The following is a 22,962-nucleotide window of genomic DNA, read 5'->3' as shown; positions in this document are numbered from 1 at the left end:
ACAAATACATATGTGCAAAAAGCGATATAGCTTGTATATAGTGAATAAGTACTGAGTGTGCCAATCAGATGTGTATACCCGTCAACAAGGAAAAGATACATTGTCATGCAGTAAATCACCTGACCTCATCCTCTCATAATAGATCCAACACTACAATATAACCTTTACATGTGCCCATAGGTGTATAAGGATTACATGAACCATTTTGTCTCAAGATACATTGTCATGCAGTAAATCACCTGACCTCATCCTCTCATAATAGATCCAACACTACAATATAACCTTTACATGTGCCCATAGGTGTATAAGGATTACATGAACCATTTTGTCTCAAAATCGCCATTAAGGCCTCTTGGTTGTAAAGTCCTAAGTTCATGAATCCACTTCATCTCAGCTCTAGCTAATGTGGCTTTAAGATCACCCTGTCTGAACCTTCTTTCCACTCCCTCAATAGCTTTAACGCTCACTATATTCTCAATAGAGCATCTATGCATATTTTTAAAGTGTGCTGACATATGGTGAGTTTCCAGGCCCTTACGGACATTTCTCAAATGTTCTGATATACGAACTTTAAAGGGGCGGCTAGTTCTGCCAACATATTGTTTATTGCAACTACATTGTATAACATATACAATGTTGCTGCTGTTACAAGTCAGAAATTGGTTAATTTTGTAATTCTTCTTAGTAACACATGATACAAAATTACTAATCTTATTCCCTTCTTCGCTCTTGATGTTTCTACAACCTATACAAGAACCACATCTGAAGAAACCCTTAGACGTTATTCTTGTACCTAATCTTTTAGGAGGTGACATTGCACTTTTAACCAGCACATTTCTCAGGTTAGGTGCTCGCTTATAAATTACTACAGGTTTTTCTGGCAGTATTTTTTTCAGGATGGGATCTGCCTGTATAATGTGCCAATGTTTATTTAGCACGGTTTCCAACTTTCTGTAATCTTTATTAAGAAGAATTACAAAATTAACCAATTTCTGACTTGTAACAGCAGCAACATTGTATATGTTATACAATGTAGTTGCAATAAACAATATGTTGGCAGAACTAGCCGCCCCTTTAAAGTTCGTATATCAGAACATTTGAGAAATGTCCGTAAGGGCCTGGAAACTCACCATATGTCAGCACACTTTAAAAATATGCATAGATGCTCTATTGAGAATATAGTGAGCGTTAAAGCTATTGAGGGAGTGGAAAGAAGGTTCAGACAGGGTGATCTTAAAGCCACATTAGCTAGAGCTGAGATGAAGTGGATTCATGAACTTAGGACTTTACAACCAAGAGGCCTTAATGGCGATTTTGAGACAAAATGGTTCATGTAATCCTTATACACCTATGGGCACATGTAAAGGTTATATTGTAGTGTTGGATCTATTATGAGAGGATGAGGTCAGGTGATTTACTGCATGACAATGTATCTTGAGACAAAATGGTTCATGTAATCCTTATACACCTATGGGCACATGTAAAGGTTATATTGTAGTGTTGGATCTATTATGAGAGGATGAGGTCAGGTGATTTACTGCATGACAATGTATCTTTTCCTTGTTGACGGGTATACACATCTGATTGGCACACTCAGTACTTATTCACTATATACAAGCTATATCGCTTTTTGCACATATGTATTTGTTATTGTTCGTCTTAGTATTTTAGATAGACATGCCACTAATGTTATGGTAGTGTTTGAATATGTATACATCATTTATATAATAAGATAGATGATTTTGGCTTTTATTACCCTGTAAGATGTACTTTTGTATAAGATGTCAGGAATTAGCTAACCGGATCTGTGGGAATATAAAAGGAAGGGGAGGTGTCCAAGTCAGCTATGCCTTGAAAAAGACCCATACAGGGTAGAAACGCGTTGGTAAGCTGATTTGGAGACGGAGATTCTAATTACATTAGCCATTGCAGTTACGCGGGATTAGGAGAACCCAGCCGACAGGGGGCAGATGTTTGCTGGATGCCGGAGCAGTTTAGAACCCACACGCTTAGACGGTAATACACAGCGCATGAGCCGCGGGTGAGAGCCGAGAACAGCACGTCGGAGATAGTGGGGAGAGCAGACAGGTACCGGGTGAGAGCCGAGCCCTGAACATCATCTACTGCCCAGAGGATCTACCAATCTGACATCATCAGGTGATATAGGATTTCCTCTGGGATATCCCTACTATCGTAGACGGAGCTCATAACGCTGCTATTCGGTGGGTCCCTGCAGGTCCGGTAAGCTACTCCAAGTCCTGTCGTACACGGAGCTAACATCATTGAATGACATTAGTGTATTTTGAAAGAGATATACTCTTTCTAAAGAAGATCTATTTTGGAATCTGTTTTTTGTTTTTACTGTGACTGTCTTTGAAGTTTTATTAAAAGTATTGGTTTTGGGAGAACATCGACACTTTTAAAATTTTTGTCTTGGGTGAACTGCAATCATTTGATTCACCTGCTAGAATATTGTTTTAAGGAACAGAGTCTCACGTTGTTTTTGTGACTATAAAATCATCCAGGATAACGTTAAAGTGGTATACAGAAGTTACCACTCATTCGGACAGTATCCATAAAACATCATCAGACGCTATGTAGTGTTGTTTATAAAGAATACCTTTCACTATTGTTCATTACAAGGAACATTTTTTCGACTTTATGGACACATGATTCTTTCTCTTTGTTGTTTTTTTTATGTGGTTTATGTGTATAGTGATCTGCCACATAATATTTGATTTAAACATTCAACACAGCGCTGCAGAGTCTATCACGGTGAATTTCACCATTTGCATTATAGTCATTATTCACACCCAGCTGACGGGTGTTAGTGCTAGATGCAGCAGCAGTGTGAAGCGCTCTATTGATTATTCTTTGTACATTTTCCACAAATATAAAAAGGGTTAGAGATCCCCAAGCTGGAAGAAGACCAGGATGTGTTGTATAGTGGACTTTTACTTACATGTAAATGATGTAAAGTAAATGTTCCAAAATATAAACCCACTGCTTACTTCTACTGTATTTATGTCTCCAGTCTAGCCACCTGTCATAGCTGACAATTTACTTAGTGAATTAAAAGAAACATGGGACAAGATCTACACATCATTTTGCTATCAAGCTGCTGTTTTTCAGTTGTAAACCACATATCTGCCCGATTTACACAAAGTCCCCTTTCTGGCCAGCACAAAGGAAAGATAACCACATCACGTCACTCATCACATGGCTATATCGGCTTCCAGTATAGCACAATGACACTCAGAGATGAAATGTGCATACACCAGAATCATTATATGAATGAGACAATCACTAAAACGAGATGACATGTGAACAACGTCTGAGCCATAGAAGGGCTTTGTTTCACAAACCGACACAAATTAAAAAATAAAATAAAATACAATTTGCCACAGCTGTTTAAAACCACCAGGGGGAGACATGAAAGTCTTACCTTACTGAGACAACTCGGACAGCAAATGTTAAGAGGGAGACATAAATAGCATTTGAAACCAAGTGATTTATATATTAGGCATAATCTGCTATAACAGCATTCGGAGCACATGTGAATAGCTGTGTCCCCAGTTTAGTGGACAGCCATCTCTAAAAAATCAAATGCTATTTTATTATACTTATCTATTCTATGCATATTAAATCCTAAAACAAGTACCTATAATTTCCTGAATAAATAGCCTTATGGCAGTAACACATATCCTATATGTTTCTTAAAAAAAGAAGTACAAAACAAACAAAAAACACAATAATGGACCTCCCAGAGCTACAACTTCTTTTGTTCTTCAAGTGGACATTATAGTGAAAAATGTTTAGCATTATACAATGTATACGCCTTTATTTGGTGAATAACAGATCTTTAAATAAAGGGATTTTCTAAATAAGAACTGCTACATATTAATTTGACCTTCACAAGCAGACTTTCATAAGCTAGGATGCCTGATTATTACATTCTCACCTGGCCTAGACCTTTCATATAGCTTCAGGGAGAGAAAGGATTTTCCTGACAAGTGGACTGTATGGAATTAAAGTATGATGGGAAACATAAATGCTGCCAGACCAGTACTTCTTCCACAGCTTTCCCCAGAGCAGAGCATATCAGAGTTCCATCAGCAATTCCATTAGTTATCACACTTTCTATGCGACTCCACAAAAACAGCAGAATTAAGCCATATATTATAATGAGAAAGTGATAACAGGGAGGATGTTACTCTCCTTACCTGAGGAAATACTTTCAGGCTGTACAGCTGAGTACTAGTCTGGTGACCCAGAGCAACACTGTAGTACACATAGCCCACATTAGGGCTCTGAGATATCATTTAAATTGGTTTCCAACCAACAGATATTTTAGCTAAATACAATTTATATCCAAATTTGACGACATAACCCACTGCACGTTGTATGAGACGTGAGGAACTTTAGGTGGCCTATTAGAGGATCCAATCACACCCGTTGAAAAAAATGGTTAAAAACAGGCAGGCTGACCACACTTATACGTCTGCATATCTTATTATTAACCTGATGTAAATGTCTTTTATTGCAGTGGTTGTGATTTAGTTTAGTTTCACATTGCTAATGGCGGGTCGCACCTGGGATCTGTGCACATATCGATCCTGGGTTCGACCCGCCCGAGACACCCTTTCAGGCTGGCGGCACAACCCAGCACTAATGTCAGGTCGATGATATCACCGCCATCGCTTGGAAATTATCTCATCTCAAAGCGCAGACTCTCCCTATGCAGTGAACAGGATCGGGGTCGTCTCGACTCGGATTACCCATTACACAATGCAGTTGGTGATGTCATAGTGCTGTATCACTAAAGGTGCATACACACGGGACAATATGCTGTATGAACGATATTGGTGAAAGATTTCCCTTGAACTTTCTGTAGCGCAGGACAAATGATATTGGGTGAACACAATTAACCAGCATGGCTACCACAGCATTCTGCAGCGCCATGCCATCCCATCTGGATTGCGCTTACTGGGACCATCATTTGTTTTTCAACAAGACAATGACCCCAAACACACCTCCAGGCAGTGACGGTTCTAGGTGCGGGCTAATAGGGCCGTCGCCCAGAGCACCGACACCTAGAGGGCACCACTGAGCCCCCACCCCCCCGAAAAAAAAACCTAGAAGGAAAAAAAAAATACGCTGGTCCTAACCCCCCCCCTCCCCCCAGCAGCTGCCGCCGGGAGGCTGCATTTGCCGGGCGCCCGCTGATATTTGTTATCAGCAGGCACCTGGCTCCCTCCCTGCAGCGGCAACCGAGAGCCGGAGCTCACTCCTGAGCTCCGGCTTCCGGCAGAGAGAGTACTATGGGAGGGACGTCATGATGTCATGACGTTTCTCCCATAGATCTGAGGAGCCACGGTCGGAACGGACCACAGCGGCAGCGGGGCTAAAGGTAAGTATTGTGTTTTTTTTATTTCAGTCGGAAGCACTGGGGGCGCGATTATAGGGGCATTACTACTGGGGACATTACTACAGTGGGCACTACTATAGGGGGCATTACTTATGGGGGGATTACTACTGGGGAGCATTACTAATGGGGGATCTACTAATGGGGGCTCTACTACTGGGGAGCATTACTACTGGGGAGCATTACTACTGGGGAGCATTACTACTGGGGGAACTACTATAAGGGACATTACTAGTGTGGGCATTACTGATGGGGGCATTACTACTGGGGAGCATTACTAATGGAGGCACTACTATAGGGGGCATTACTAATTGGGGGATTACTACTGTGGAGCTTTACTACTGGGGGAACTACTATGGGGAGCATTACTACTAGGGGCATTACCACTGGGGGTACTACTACTGGGGCCATTGTGTAAGGGGCACCACTGCTGTGGGCATTGTATAAGGGGCGCTACTACTGTGGGCATTGTATTAGGGGCACTACTACTGTGGGCATTGTATTAGGGGCACTACTACTGTGGGCATTGTATTAGGGGCACTACTACTGCGGGCCTTGTGTATAAGGTACACTAATTTTGGTATTATGTAAAAGGGGTACCACTTTGTGTCATAACATAAGGGACTACTGTGTGGTGTAATTTGAATTGGGGATAATGTATTATAAAAGTAATTACTGTGTGTGGCACAATGTATTATACAGGGCATTACTGCATGTGGCATAATGTGTTATAAAGGGCATTACTGCATGTGGAACAGTGTGTTATAAAGGGCATTACTGCGTGTGGCATAGTGTGTTATAAAGGGCATTACTGCGTGTGGCATAGTGTGTTATAAAGGGCATTACTGCGTGTGGCATAATGTTATGTTATCTAAAAAAAACTAAGTTCTTTTTTTTTCTTCTCTGGGTATGGGTGCAACTGGGAACTTTCGCCCTGAGCTCCACAATGTCTAGAACCGGCCCTGCCTCCAGGCTATGTAAGGGCTACTTTACTTTAAGTAGGAAAGTGATGGAGTGCTGCGTCAGATGACCTGGTCTCCACAATTACCCGACCTAAACCCAATTGAGCTGGTTTGGGATGAGTTGGACTGACTGGAGAATGAAAGAAAAGCAGCCAACAAGTGCTCAGCATGACTGGGAGCTCCTTCAAGACTGTTGGAAAACCATTCCAGGAGATACCTCATGGTGCTGACTGAGAGAATGCCAAGAGTGTGCAAAGCTGTCATCCAAGCAAAAGGGGGCTACTTTGAGGAATCTAAAACATATTTTGATTTGTTTAACAGTTTTTTGTTTACAACATAATTCCATGTGTGGTCTTTCATAGTTTTGAGGTCTTCAGTATTAATCTACTATGTTGAAAATAATTTTGCAAAAAATAAAAACATTGAATGAGAAGGTGTGTCCAAACTTTTGATTGGTACTGTATGTATGTATGTATGTATGTAATAAAAAAAAAAAAAAAATATATATATATATATATATATATAAAATTCACAGATCTAAAGTCTGAAAAGGGTATAATTGATTCAGAGTAAACTAGATCTAAAAGAGCAGACTGGTACTGTATATACACACGCTAAAGGAGGGTTACCCATCCGGGAACCCATCCCCAACCCGGTAGGACGTAGTTAATGCTTCTTCAGGCATGTCTGCTCAATGTTGGCTGTGCTAGATTCTGAAGTGGCTGCTCAGGTAAGTCCTGCTCAAGTTCTTTGGTGAGGACTAATCTCAGGTTCATTGAGAAATTAAGTAATTTGGACATTTCTTTACATTTTTCTGTCAGAGATGTGTCTGTCAGTGAGGCACTGATGTGTGAGACACTGATGTGCTGCTTTTCTGTGAGCAGTGTCCATCTTAGAGTCAATATTGTTTATACTTGTGGAGTGATACAGCTGTGGCTTCGTGATGAGGCTCAGATTACAGTTGGAAGTAGACCAAGCCGAAGGTCATTGGAAATAATGTACGGTCATGTGATCAAGTGTATACAAATCCTGTTGCTTTTCTCTCCCTCAGTATACCACACCATTATATGTGTATATATATATATATATATATTGAAAACAGTCACCCATTCATGCTTTGTATTGGTGAGCAGTATGGGAAAAATAAGCAATTAGTTCAAAATTACGGTTGAAAAAATGAGCCTGTCCTGGAAAATATGAGACATATAGGAGCAGTAGATGAAAATAAGTACGTAAGAATAGAGATTTTCACCCTCTCTTAAAGGGGTTTAATATAAAATATCTTAAATAAAGAGACAAATTTCTAGACAGACGTTAGACAAGCAATAGGTCGACAGGGACAAAAGGTCAACACAATAAAGGCTAACAGGGTGAAACAGTCGACAAAAAATGGTTGACAATTTTTTTTTAAAACCCTAGCGATTTGTGAAAACCCCAGATTTTCTGCGATTTTTGCTGTATGATTTAAAGCAGCAATGTTAGAAGGTATTATTATTCTTAATATAAAACCAGGTCAGCAAAACTGGAGATAGAAAAGTAAATATATATTACTGTATGATTCAGGAAATGTTTACTATAAAGCAGAGAAAATAACCTACTATTTTCTGTTAGTTACAAAGTTTGCTGCTTATGTTCTGTAAATCAGTGTTTGTAGTTATTGCCAATTTAACAAAGGGATAGAGAAGCTGCAATGCAATTGCCAACCTGCATAATTTTTATTCTTTACCCTCTTACAGGTAGGCACGGTTCCAGCAATGGGAGACAGAATATTCCCTGGTGGCGTTACTTATGCTGTTGTCTTTCTTCAAGTCATTCCACCAAATCAGGCTCCAGCATAGAGACTCTGTCTAATAATACAAAGAACAAGAAGAGTTCTCGGTCTGACAGACAGTTAGTGATAAAAAGACTATTAGAGGAGGAAACATCCAAAAGGCAGCAAATGTTTGAGCAAAACATCACAACTGCTACAGACATGGTCACTCTCAGCACCTGGGACATCCTTAGGGTGTCTGCCTATATGGTGCCAAAGGGGAATGGATATGGCTGTGCTGCCTGCTGTCAGCAATTCCCTACCCTCCCATCCCTAGTGCAGCACATCCACACTGGCCGTACACAGGGATACAGCTGCAATCTATTCCACCGAAAGTTTAAGACCTTCTGGGAGAACTCTGAAGAGGTATCCAGCCATGGTACAACTAGGGCACTGGTCAGAGGAGAGAAGAAGCAGCGTGACACAGGAGAAAGCAAGATGCCAATGCAGTATACAATACTGACCATAACCATTTATCTCAGTACAGTATACATGGAAAAATAAAATAATTTACTGTATTTACACAATATTGATCTGGCAGGAGTGGTATATGTATTATACTGTATATAGTATATGATATAGCATATTTTCACAGGTACATTTATATATATATAACTGAGTGTACAGCATTTATATACCAGCCAAGTGAATGAAAGTAACAAATGTGACAGGTTCAGAAGGAATAAAGACAAATAGTCTTGTATACATTATAAAAGGGCACTGAGGCTTCAGATCATTGATACCATCTTTATGCTCTCAAACCATGTATAGTAAAGTACGGAACCAGTATGAATGACTGGCAGTTCAAGTCCCGACACCCGCAGCCCGATGGTTTAAAATACCAACTGCTAAGGTAAGTCTACTATCCCTACCCCTCCCCCCCCAACTTTCCCTTAGGGGTGCCTAACCCTAACCTACCCCCCCGGTGCTTAAACCTAGCCCCCCCCCACCCCCGCGCACCCTAAACATAACCCTCTCGAGGGGGTGCCTAACCCTAACCCCCCCCAGTGCCTAACCCTAACCCCCCCTTCCCCTAGCCTAACCATAACCTTCCCCGTGGCAGGTGCCTAACCCTAACTCCTACCGGCCGGTCCCTAAACCTAACCCCCCTCATCCCCGGCTAAGTGTACACACTTAACCCGGCTGAGGACGATTAGTCTGGCGTCCTCTCGGGGTTCCGGTGTAGGGATTAACATAGGCATCGGTATTTGGACGTCTATGTTAAATCCCTTGCCAAGATTTTTGTGTCTGGATTGAGACCAATAACTATATCCCGTATAGTACATTATTATTATTACATGACACAACCCGTACGCTTTTCTTACACTGGTATATCTGGTCACTTGGCTTGAGAGCTGAACATAATCAGATTTTTTTATTCACAGAAGTCATGTGGGACAAGATGCCTTAGATTTCACGCTATTCTTTTTGAGCAGGGAGCTGCGCACTGCCTGTTTTTTAAACAGACAAATGCACCCTGCCCTTACTTGGAGCGCCACACTGACCTCTGGACAAAAGCCGGGATTGGAGGGAATGAGAAGAGCCGTCATAGGATAAGGTAACACCTTTTTTACTCTCTGGGGAGAGACAGGGGACAGGGTTTGCCTGTTTCCCAGGTTTTCTCCCTATGAATTGGGGGCACTGCTGATAGGCATATTATAGATTTATGGGGGCACTTTTGTGTGGCATATTATGAATTACAGAATTGAATACAAATGGGTTTAAATAGCATGCAGTGGTTCCATGTACACATTTAAATGTGTATCGATAATTATATGTTTCAGTTTTGGCAATGTATCACGTCCAAAATTTTGCCCTTCAAAATTAATATGCGCCCTACTCGGTGGTCAGCACCTTGCCCAAAAAATACTAGCGTAAACACTGGGAACCTCACAGAAAATATTACATTTTATATACAGATGTGTCCTCAAACGCATCGCAGACGCAGTGAAACACCACTCAGAGGACCTCATTCAGAGCCTGTCGCAAGCGCTGAGCGCTCGCAAAAGACTCGATGTTTTGGTCCTGACGGAACGTTTGCCGTTTTGTGGGCGGCCGAACTGACATCAGCAGCGATGTCAATGGGGAGTTTCCTGCTCGAGCAGAGCAGGAAGCACCCTGGGGCTTGCGGGTGACGAGACCCAACCTTAGGGTCTCGTCGCAAGCCCCGATGGTCACGATGGTCTTGACCATCGCGATCATCACCCTGGTTGGGCGCTAAGCTGTGGGTGGTAACCCACAGCTTAGCTAGCGACCAGGAGGCCACACAAAAAAAAAAGCAGAGCCCGCACTCATTCAGAGAGCGATCGCTTCTTGCGACTGCCTCTGAATGAGGGCCAGAGTGTACTAGACACGTCGAGCTGCAACTTGAACCGTACTGGAATTAGTTTCAAACACGCAACTTGGTGTGAGAAAAAAAACATGTCCGTCCGCATCAGAGCCTTTCGTTTCACACAGAAATACAAATGTTGCTCATCAAATTGATCAGTGCCAGCCAGCAATGCAGTTTTGTGTCTGCTCCTCCTAGTGCGAATAAGAAGCACGTTTTGAGGGTATTTGAGTGTATGAGGTCACATCTGTATTCAAACACAGATGTTATTTGAGCTAACACAAATCATTACTATTCAGCATACATACTATACATTTTTAAATTGTAATAAAATCAATCTAACTAAGAAATGTAATCTATTTATGTTAAAGATGAACCTGGACTAATATTTTTGATGCAATTAAATTACTGTGATTAATTCCTTTCTAGTCACATAATTTCTATACTCAACTATTTACATATGTAGTACACATGGAAAATAGACAGAATAAAAGAAAATTAAAGTGTTGCCATATCACTAGCACAGATATGTCATAGCAAATAGCAGAATGATTTTATGCAGACAGACTGAACTGGTGGGGAATCTTACAAAGCACATAGGACAAACATTACACGCTTCTGGCACCAGCAAAACACTGAACATGAATAGCCCTGCTACTTATTTAGCTAGTGGGAATGTTTCATTGCTTACGGTAGAGGTTCCCAAAGGCGCCCCACCAGTTCAGGTTTTAGAGATATCCATGGCTGAGCACAGGTGACATAATTAGTACCTCAGACAATTTGATTTAACCACCTGTGCTCAACCATTGGCTATGCCTTGAGGAATGTGTTTGGGAACCTCTGGTGTATGGTATAAAATATATGTTGTACGTGTCTGTATTACAGGAGTATGTAAAAGAGAATATTAAAGGGTTTAATAAACAAGTCATAATAAACTGTAATTTATGAATACTTAGGGGCATGTGTATCAAAGCTTGATGTGAGATAAAATTGTGAGATATATATCACCAACCAATCAGCTTCTAACTTACATTTTGCAGGCTGTATTTAAGAAATGATAGTTTGGAGCTGTCAATTTTATCTCACATCAAGCTTTGATACATATGCCCCTATGTGTGCCAGGATTCTACACATATAAAGAGCATGATTCAACAAAGTTATGATATGCATTTCATATACACCCAGATAACATGGATCCCAGATAACAAAAATATACTGGGTGTGGACCTCAACCTATGTTTGTGACCGTGAGGGTTTGATTAGTAACTGCCCCTCCCTTAAATGGTACCCCAAAACCGTTCTTCAAAATACAAGTGATGTCAACAAAAATTTGTATGTAAAGATATGCACATGCTCAGTATATATCAGTAGTAATCAGTGATGTCATGCTCAGTATATCAGTAGTAATTAGTGATATCATGCTCAGTATATCAGTAGTAATTAGTGATGTCATGCTCAGTATATCAGTAGTAATTAGTGATGTCAGTAATCATTAGTAAGTCTTGGCCACAACGGTAATAATAAAACACCCTGGATAAACTCTCGGTTGTTAATTTTTTTGTTAGGATAATGGAAGAACATGGTAACTACAAAGCCAATACCGAACACTAGGGTGTACATTACCAATATATGATCATGTACTCCTCTGCATGTTCTGCAGCACAAATATTTCTGCAGTAAGTCAAATATTACTATCTATATTCAGAGACACACATAAGGGGCCCAAATACTAAATAGGGTGGTCATACCAGGTAGAAGCAGACCTCGACCTGCTTTAATACATAGACTAATATATACACAGTTGATCATACTCCATTAAAGGTTTTTTCATGAAAATAAAAAGTTTGGATTTAAAGAGACAGAGAAAAAATAGTACAAAGAACAGAGGGAATGTTAGAAATATAAGGTTTATTATTATTAAACAAAGAAGATTATAAGTGCACTTGATACAGACAACAAATTTAATCTTTTCTCCAAGACTTTATCAGCAGATTCTACATTGCATCAGTCTCTTCACCACTAGAGAGCATTAAGGAGTAAACAACGGAGATTAGGGGCCATAAGGAATGGAAAGCTTATTGTGTAATGTCTGTGTGAGAAACCACTTCTGTACAGCATTCTAAGGGGGAGGATTCATTTCTTTGCGATATACATGAACAAGAATTACGGTAGAACAACAAGTTTCTGTACAGGTCTATGGGCTGAAAAGGAAAAGCTGTGATATTTGTTGCCGTGAGTTGCCAGGGAACCAGTCCAAACGCTGGCAACTCACAGCCATTGCAAACAATTAGGCAATACTACAACTTCCCAAAGAAAACTATGGGGCCGATTCATGAGATTTGTGGCCTGTGCTAATAGATTAGCACTACAAGCATTTCGCATTGCGCTCCCGATTCCCTTGCAGTTCAATTAGAAACAAAGTCACAGATGTTGTGCGCTATTTCCGTAGTGTGCAACCTATGTAAAGGGCAGACTAGATGGGCCAAGTGGTTCTTATCTGCTTTCAAATTATATGTTTCTATGTTACATGTCCCAGGGGTACTGCACTGTTCCAATATTTTTTCCTTAAAATAAGGATGTTTGTCTACTTAGAAGCTGCAACCCAAAACCTGTTAAAATTTATAATTGAATAGCAAAAAGCCACGTACATGGGTTTTAACCCATGTTAAGGAATTTCTGGCCAACTTGTGACTAAGATTGATGTCTTCTGATATCAGTTACAGAAAAAGCAGCTTGAAGTAATCAATTTAAAAACAAAAAAAATATGAAAAAAAATAATAATAATTATATATATATAAAATCATGAGAAGAACAAAACTACATCTGACAAAAAAAGGAAAAAAGAAAAAAACAACAAGCAAAAGCTCCACAAATAAGGCAGAACAGGTCATCCCATTTTCTATACCACTCAACTTCTAAAACAGGAAACTAAAACCCTGTGTATATGACAATGACATTGTTGAAGCAACATCCAAAATAAAAATGGTATCCATATGACTAATTAAATATTCAGAAATTTAAGTAATGCGGTAAAAGGAAGCATTACTTCAGGTAAATTATTTCTGGCAGTGAAGGAGAGTCAAGTTAAATATAAAAAAATGGTAAAATAAAATTAATAAAAGGAGTCATCATATTAACAAACTACTGGCCACAATGTACCACACAGTAAATAATCTGTTCATTCACTTTCTGATTCTACATTATTATAAACATCCAGAGCAGCTAATGCTGCCCCCTGCTGGTGATATAGCTAAATTCCACCAGAAACACAGCACAAGGGTACACTCATCGCTTTTACTGATACATACTACAAAATCCTGGTACAGTCTAAATAAACACAAGTTACATTACTGACTGTATGCTGAGAGAGAAAACAGAGTGTTACAAATGAAACAATTTAAGAAGAAACATAGTAAGTGAGGAATGGGTGATTTAGCTGTTGCTCTCTTCCACACACCACAGACAGTGCCTAGATTACATGCTAGTAACCCTGGTGTTGTGTCCAAGAGCAAATATATCATGTACAGAATATACAACAAAACAGATGGTCTTCATATGAGACACAGGTGACCATTACCCAGCTGCATCCCATGCAATTACTTGTGTTTCAAGGCTTTGGTGTCAGCTATAGTAGTAGAGTTATGTAATATGGAGGTGTAACATGTGTTAACATTATAGAACAAAGACTGCAGCTCAGAAGTAATATAACCAAATGGTCCTCTGCTGTACTATGCAGCACGACAGCCTGAGTATTTGGAGAGATGTGGCTGGTAAGTACAAATAATGGGAGACAGCAATTTTGTAAGTAAAAACGGGTGGCCTCCAATGACTGACACGCAGAGGTGCACTGCACGGCATAATCACATAGCATATTATACACTGCATTTCCCCCGCTATTAAAACTCCATACATATCTCAAAGAATAACTGTCCTGAGGGAGATCGTAAATGTAATTACTTGCTCAATGGAACAATCCCACACCACCACACTCCACTCTCCGCTTGCCTGTTTGAAAGATCTAAAATGAGAAGGTCTGAGTGCATGAAGGTACGGACACCTATATAACTTATTTCACCCACAAGATAGCAAGGTAACGCAAGAGTGGAGAGCTGCATGGCACCTATAAACACATAAGTGACCCTGCAGATACAGTGAAAGGAGAGACGGAAGATTTACTGACAATACTGTAAATGAATAGGAATATATTACTGAAAAAAAACTGCCCTGTCTTCCCAGGTAATTTATACAATCCTCACTTTGTTCAGCATGCAGAGAAAAAACTGGGTACTTACGGATGCAATGGGAATTTGTTCCGACAACAGAACAAATGCCCTTGAACAGGGATTGCCCATCCACACTTGAACGAGTTAATGAACAACAGAACGTTGACTGTTCCATCCTTCATTAACTTATTATAGGTTCCTAGCGATCTAGACAGGTTTGATGTGCAGCACATCAAACCTAGTGATCGTTATAGCGACCGTGGGAGTGCGCAATCGCCCGTACACACTGAGCGATGTAGGTGATTTGTCGTTAACACACAGTAAAATCGGCCCGACATGGCTCCACTGTGTACCCAGCTCTAGATCCTGTGGGATCAGCATAATACTCACATCACTACGTACTCAGTGCAGCTAATAGCAGACTTAAAGTTTATGTTTTGCATTTAAACCAACTCCCATGTTTATTTGTTTAGGTTCTTTTCCTCCATTTTGCACAGTTGTCATACTATGTAGTGCTCTATTAATATACTATAAGACTCTTAAAAAGTCACACTCCCCTAATGTAGTTTGCAATCCTGTTTACATATACAATATTAAAAAAATAAAAAGGAAAAGAAAAGGGGTTAATATATGATCCATATATTGCTACTGGCAGGGTACTATAATTTACTCACTTCAACCCTGTGATCTAAATGGTTATGAAAAAATAGCTAAACATTTAAGTACAGGTTGAGTCTTCCATATCCAAAATGTTTGGGACCAGGGGTATTTTGGATATCGGAATATTCCGTATTTTGGAATATTTGCATACCATATTGAAATGTCTTAGGAATAGGGCCCACATCTAAACACAGTATGCATTTATGTGTTATAGAACCTTATACACTTAGCCTGAAGGTAAGTGTATACAATAATTTCAAGAATTTTGTGGCTCAAAGTTTGTGTATATACATGAAATTAACGTTTCATATACACCTTATACACACAGCCTATAGGTCATTTTATACTTTATTTTTAATAATTTTGTGCCTTAAACAAAGTTTGTGTACATTGAACCATCAAAAAGCAAAGGTTTCACAATCTCAGTCATGCTAAAAATATTCAGTATTTCGGAATATTTGGATATGGGAGACTCAACCTGTATTTAAATTGTGTTCACTTTCTGCAACATACTGTACTTTTATGACATGTAAAAACAGGTTACGTTGCAATTCCAGTGGTGTAATCCTTTCTAGATAACATCATGTACAGAAGGAGCAGTGTGTGGAATTTTACACGGAATGATTACATGGAAACCGGTGTGAAGAAGTGGATTCAATGTAGCTATTACAGTGGTTCCACATGTGTACAGTGGAGAGAAAACATAGCTCTCATGCTGGTGTACGCACAGTAGTCCCATGAGGTCTATGTGGAATGAAGGTTTATTAATTTTGTGTTACACAGTACAGACACAAAGTGCCCCAACTGTGTGCAGAAATGACTAACACAATCTATATTTTACTGTTACGTAACTTTGGTTTCTCTATAGGATGAAATTGTTCTAGTCGGCCACTTAGATGTGTGTGGTTTATTTAATGGATATTTAAACACCAGTGTATGCTACCGTATTTAGGCGATGTTATTTCAGTTTGTGCAATGTACAGTAGTGTTCCTTGGTTCTGTCATATATGATGGCATTAGTGTGTGTGTGTGTGTGAGAGAGTGAGAGAGAGTGTGCGCGCATGGGGGGGGGGGTTCCCCAAGACCCTAACGTCACACCTGCTGGATTATATTTGTCAACTTTAAAGGTGAAATTTGTTTAATGTAAAGTTATTTTACAACTGCCATATTCCTTCCAGCAATACTGGCTACAATGGTTAGGGGTGGGCAATAAGAGGCCACCCAGCTGTTGGAGAACTACACATTCCAGTATGCTTTGCCATAGTTTTGCCATGCTAAAACTGGTGCAAGGTATACTGGGATTTGTAGTACAACAGCAGCTGGAGGGCCACTTATTGCCCACCCCTGCCGCTACATGGTGCCCTTCTAGGCACTCTGCTAGCCAAATCTTTTGTCTTGTATACAAAAGATATGTCTCGCTTTGTAGTTTTACCCCCTATATAACATACCCAACCGCTCTACAATTGTTCCCTGGAAACACTCTATATTTCAGTGTATGCAAGATTACCCGGGTTAATAATAAAATTTGTAACAGATTCAGGAGCATGGCCTGTATTGGGATGAAAAGTACAGTACTCTTTTCAATAAAAATATAGTTCCTTATTAACCTGTAGAAAATTATAATGCAAGTATCAAAATGAGTGCTTTATATCCTGTTGGTAGCAGGGAGAGTGACGAAATGGGCAGGGTTTGTGTTTTATAATGTAGATTATATAAGTATTTGTTTAGCAGAGTAAAGATTTCCATAAGCAGCGTGATCATCTAGACACCGGCTCTCTGTCAGTTTCGGCCATGTGTACATACAGGTGTGTCCAAAGTCTGTTCCTCTGGCACTACCCCCATCATACAGGGCACAGTTACCGGCCTCTGTTCCGCAGTAAACAATGTTAATCAGAAGTGGATGGAAATCAGCAATTAGTTGGACCATATATGCCGCAATCTGTGCCAAAAGCAGACTAAAATCTAATACAGATAAAGTTGCAGTGTGTATGGTCACTTATAGGGGTGACAGGAATGACATTTCAGTCCTCATGTCAGCAGTGGAGTTAAACTTAAAATGTTATAGGCTAAGTGTCAAATCTAATTGCATTACATGACAAATTTACAGTCTACTGTATCTTCTGCCCATACAATACTATACAGACAATAGCCTAAACCAGAGATTTCCTACAGAACTGACACCATGTAGCAAAAACTTCTATCTGCCACAATATAATCAATATGTACAAATCCAGTTGCCCTGGTAAAACACACATGGCACAAAAGTATAGCCAACAGTGCGGATATTACAAAACACAGCAGATACTCCGGATATCACAAATACATGATTTAGTCCACAAATTTCCAGGTGTTCCTATTCCCTCCCCATGTCTATGTTCACACAGCAATCTCATCCTCCAGGCTGTCCCCCAGCATGTCTCTATGCAAGACATGGGCCAGCCTGCCACCCTCATCCTGCCAGGACTCCCTCTCCTCGCTGTCATCAGTATTGGATTCATATTCGGATGCAATGCCAGATTCTCTAAACCTATAAAGCTCCAGGCTGCCCAGCAGTTCACCTGACCCTTCCCCCTCGCCTGGAATAAAGCGATAATATTGCACCTTCACCAGGCAGTCTGTCCTACCTGTAGGGCTGCCCAGCTGGAAGGAAGAGTCAGGTTCAGTCAATAAGGGTAGATCTTCTGGTTGTGGTGTTGAAGGGTCACAAAGCACTGGAAGGACACTGGAACGGAATGTGATTCCAAGAGGCTGTCTTGAGATCCCACTACAAAGTTGCAGAAATATGTCAGTAAGAAATGCCCACCACACACACAGCCATTATGCCATGCAGTTTCTCAGGACCCATGAGCAGCACTCAAACAAGCATAAAGACGTAGTAGTAATAGGTAAAATATTGTACCGGTAATCATTATTGGTGTTTTTAACTTATAGGTCATCAGAAACTTCCCAACAAGAATCTTAGTAGAGAATACAAATATAAATCTTAACTGGATCCTGCCCAGCTCGCAATATAATCTTTCTGGTGTTCTTTCCAGACAACTTGAATTCCAGCTCCTGCACCTGTTTGACCAGTAGGGAAATGTGCTGTAGTAAGTCCTTGTTCTGCAAGAGCAGCTGGTGGACTCTGGCTTGAGACTCTAGCCTGGCAGCAGCTTCTGCAGATAACTGGTCCTTAAGCAGATGGACCTGCGGTAAATGGGACATATAATCAAGCAGGCTGATAAATACACAGGTCTAGTGGCAAGTAAGAGACACCAATACCCCTCCCTTACATTACCTGAGCCACAGCCACTTGTGTTTGCTGCTGTTGCTGCTGCAGTTGCTGTTGAAGGAGCTGTATTTGGTGGTGAATGGATAATGGTGTTCCAGGGGATAACTGGCTACCAGAGGGGAGCAACATCTTGGGTGAGGCAGAAAGAACTTGTTCCTGGAGAAAAAAAAACACTAAGTAGTGGTAGTACATACAGAAGGTACATAACCTGGAACACAAACTATTCATAAGAATAATGGGAGCATTTACTGGATTGACATCTAGAGCTGAGGAGTGTGTGTGTTAAAATTTGAAAGAGCAGCACAAAAGTATATTTTGTGTCTGTCTTTCAACTTCAAAGTGGCCACATCGCACATGAAGATGACAACCTAGAATTGCTATACTTTGACGGTCCAGCTTTTACGTTTCTCCGACTGTGCGGAACTCGCAGTTCAAAAGGTCTCCACTCTAGAAACCTTGAAATAAACAGGGTGAATCCTTACATGCTTACTCAAGTATTTCACCAATGCCCCTTTGTTTTCTAGAAAAAAACAAGTGCTTAGCTCTGTTTGTTAATACCCAAGTGTACTTGTTTATTATGTGTTTATTAATCTGCAAATGTAAAGCTTTGAGACTTATTGGGAGGAAAACGCTATACAGGTTGAGTCTCCCATATCCAAATATGCCGAAATACGTAATATTTTTTGCTTGACTGAGATAATTAAACCTTTGATTTATAATAGTTCAATGTACACAAACTTTGTGTAAGGCACAAATTATTAAAAATATTGTATAAAATTACCTTCAGGCTGTGTGTATAAGGTGTATGTGAAACATAACTGAAATTTATGTATGTATACAAACTTTGTTTGAGCCACAAAATTATTGAAACTATTGTATAAGTTACCTGCAGGCTATGTGTATAAGGGGTATATAACACATAAATGCATTCTGTGTGTATATTTGGGTCCCATTCCCAAGATATTTCATTATGATATGCAGTTATTCCAAAATACGGAATATTCCGTTATCCAAAATACCCCTAGTCCCAAGCATTTTGGATATCGGAGACTCATCCTGTATAAAGTATTATTATTAATAACATAGTTTTAGACAAATAGGGAAACAAACCAGAAGACTACAAAACAAAATTAGTGGTTCTGTGGGGTGTGGTAAGTTTTGTTGACAATGTCTATATCCATTAGGTCAACATGTGATTGTCAACGTGGTCGTAGAGTCAACATTGACCATGTCAAAATGTTCCTAATGATGCATGCACCATCTTTACAAATATAGATGGAAATATGGCGGTGCCAACCGAGAGTACTTATAGTCGGTTCTGCTGCATGCACACTGACCGCAGGGCTACGGCACAGGTATTGGGAGCTGCTGCATGCACACTTACTACAGGGCTACGGCATAGGTATGGGGAGCTACTGCATGCACACTGACCGCAGGGCTACGGCACCGGTATGGGGAGCTGCTGCATGCACACTGACCGCAGGGCTACGGCACAGGTATGGGGAGCTGCTGCATGCACACTTACCACAGGGCTACGGCACAGGAATGGGGAGCTACTGCATGCACACTGACCGCAGGGCTACGGCACAGGAATGGGGAGCTGCTGCATGCACACTGACCGCAGGGCTACAGCACAGGAATGGGGAGCTGCTGCATGCACACTGACCGCAGGGCTATGGCACAGGTATGGGGAGCTACTGCATGCACACTGACCGCAGGGCTACGGCACAGGTATGGGGAGCTGCTGCATGCACACTGACCGCAGGGCTATGGCACAGGTATGGGGAGCTGCTGCATGCACACTGACCGCAGGGTTATGGCAGAAGTATGGGGAGCTGCTGCATGCACACTGACCGCAGGGCTACGGCACAGGTATGGGGAGCTGCTGCATGCACACTGACCGCAGGGTTATGGCAGAAGTATGGGGAGCTGCTGCATGCACACTGACCGCAGGGCTACGGCACAGGTATGGGGAGCTGCTGCATGCACACTGACCGCAGGCTACGCCACTAGTATGGGGAGCTGCTGCATGCACACTGACCGCAGAACTACGGCACAGGAATGGGGAGCTGCTGCATGCACACTGACCACAGGGCTACGGCACAGGAATGGGGAGCTGCTGCATGCACACTGACCGCAGAACTACGGCACAGGAATGGGGAGCTGCTGCATGCACACTGACCACAGGGCTACGGCACAGGAATGGGGAGCTGCTGCATGCACACTGACCGCAGGGCTACGGCACAGGTATGGGGAGCTGCTGCATGCACACTCACCGCAGGGTTATGGCAGAAGTATGGGGAGCTGCTCCATGCACACTGACCGCAGGGCTACGGCACAGGAATGGGGAGCTGCTGCATGCACACTGACCGCAGGGCTACGGCACAGGAATGGGGAGCTGCTGCATGTACACTGACCGCAGGGTTATGGCAGAAGTATGGGGAGCTGCTCCATGCACACTGACCGCAGGCTACGCCACTAGTAGGGGGAGCTGCTGCATGCACACTGGCCGCAGGGTTATGGCAGAAGTATGGGGAGCTGCTGCATGCACACTGACCGCAGGCTACGCCACTAGTATGGGGAGCTGCTGCATGATCTGCTAAAACACCCCTGAAAAGATTGACTTGTCCAACTCGGAGGTGCGCAACTCATTTTGTATTTTTTGAATGGAGAACTGTACACACCCTTAGCATTAAGAAAGTGTGCAGGGGTAATGTAGTTCATAGAGCCAAAGGCATGTGGTCGTAAACGACTACCGGATGCTTGAACAGAGAATGGGCACACTTGTTCTGTCCCACAGGTGGGCAACAGTGCAGCAAATTACGGATACTCTGAATCTCGGACCAATTCAGATGGCCTCTCAATGAACAGTATGCCACACATTACTTTACATTGTATGGGCTACAGAAGTATAAGGTCTGTCCATTGCTATCTGAAACACCTCAAGTTTGCTCAGAAATGTAGGAATTGGACAGTAAATGATTGGAAATAGGTCAAGTGGTTTGACCAATCAGTTTTCAATTACACCATGCAGATGGCAGGATGAGGAGGACAATAACACGAAAGCATGAATCCTTCTTGCAACTCTTCAGACTGCAGATTCATCAAATTTGGACTAATATTTCCCATGAAAGATAAGTTAGTTGAATCCATGCCTAGAAGAATTCAAATTGTATTAAGGGCAAAAGGTGGCCCAACAAAGTACTAACTCAGGGGCCATACTGTGGTACTCTAGATGAGCGCGTTGTCTTAAAATGGTGTATATTTTCTTAAACCATGTATTCACTTTGCATACTTTAATTCAGAATTGACATATTTTATTTTAATTTTATTGGTTAAAAGTGCTGTTTTTTTCATCCCAGTTCTCTTTTTAAAGATAGTTTAACCTTCTTTCTGGGACAGCTGTTGTTTCTAGTTTCACCAAATGTCTCTTCTAAATAACCAGCGCCAACAGAGGTAATTTTTTAAGTGCACTTACCTTCTTTTCATCAGAGTGGTCACTCTCTCGATTCACAGCATCCAAATCTGTAACTCCACGGCTAAAGGTAGGACCCTGGTCTCCTGGTAGAGGACTATCCAGAGCATCAATATCTGTCTCATCAGCATTGTGGTCCACACTGGCAACTATGTGTGTCACTGGTGGACAGGGATAAGAGTATGGGACATATAACTAAGAAATGGTTAAAAAAAATGAAAATAACAGAAGTGTCATGTTTATCAAGCCACAAGGACAAAGATCTGAGTCACATGACACGCAATGACCAACAAGAAATTAGTTATGTGATCTACAGATGTGTCCTCATACATCTAGCCTCCTTGCACGTTAAACAGCCCTTCTAGTCATGCAATGCTGTGGCGTGACTCAGTAGCACAGAGCGTATTTCGTGCAACTTTTTACCTTCAAATGCGTCCTATTCGCATCATTTTGCGAATAAGATGCATTTGAAGGCAAAAAGTTGCAAGAAAAGATGCTCCACGCTACCAAATCACACAGCACTCACACGTTATGTGTAATGTGACTCGTAATACATGTAGGATATATGCATGTGGACACATCTGTACACCTAGCCTCAATACACCATGTGGCGTGAGACGCCTGGTGCGAGTGAGCCAGCAGGTCACTATTGCTGCAATTGTGCCACACAGCCTCCTCTCGGTGCACCAAGTCACGTGCGACTCAGCTTGCACTGAGCGACTTTTTCACCCGAAAATGCGTCTTTGTTGCAATGACATGTGACAAACCACTTTCCAAGTCTGCACTGATTAAATCGATACGTGACAC

General features: G+C 41.4%; 1 pseudogene; it reads right to left on the bottom strand.

Moving 5' to 3' along the window:
- LOC148540770 (carboxyl-terminal PDZ ligand of neuronal nitric oxide synthase protein-like) overlaps positions 1 to 22,962 on the bottom strand; it is a 79,617-nt pseudogene that overhangs the window by 16,682 nt on the left and 39,973 nt on the right.

This window comes from Taudactylus pleione, unplaced genomic scaffold (genome assembly GCF_031769625.1).
Source record: "Taudactylus pleione unplaced genomic scaffold, aTauple2 ptg000017l, whole genome shotgun sequence".
In the NCBI taxonomy this organism is placed as follows: Eukaryota; Metazoa; Chordata; class Amphibia; order Anura; family Myobatrachidae; genus Taudactylus; species Taudactylus pleione.
The sequence above is the reverse complement of the archived record's forward strand: the minus strand, read 5'-3'. Positions and strand labels throughout refer to the sequence as shown.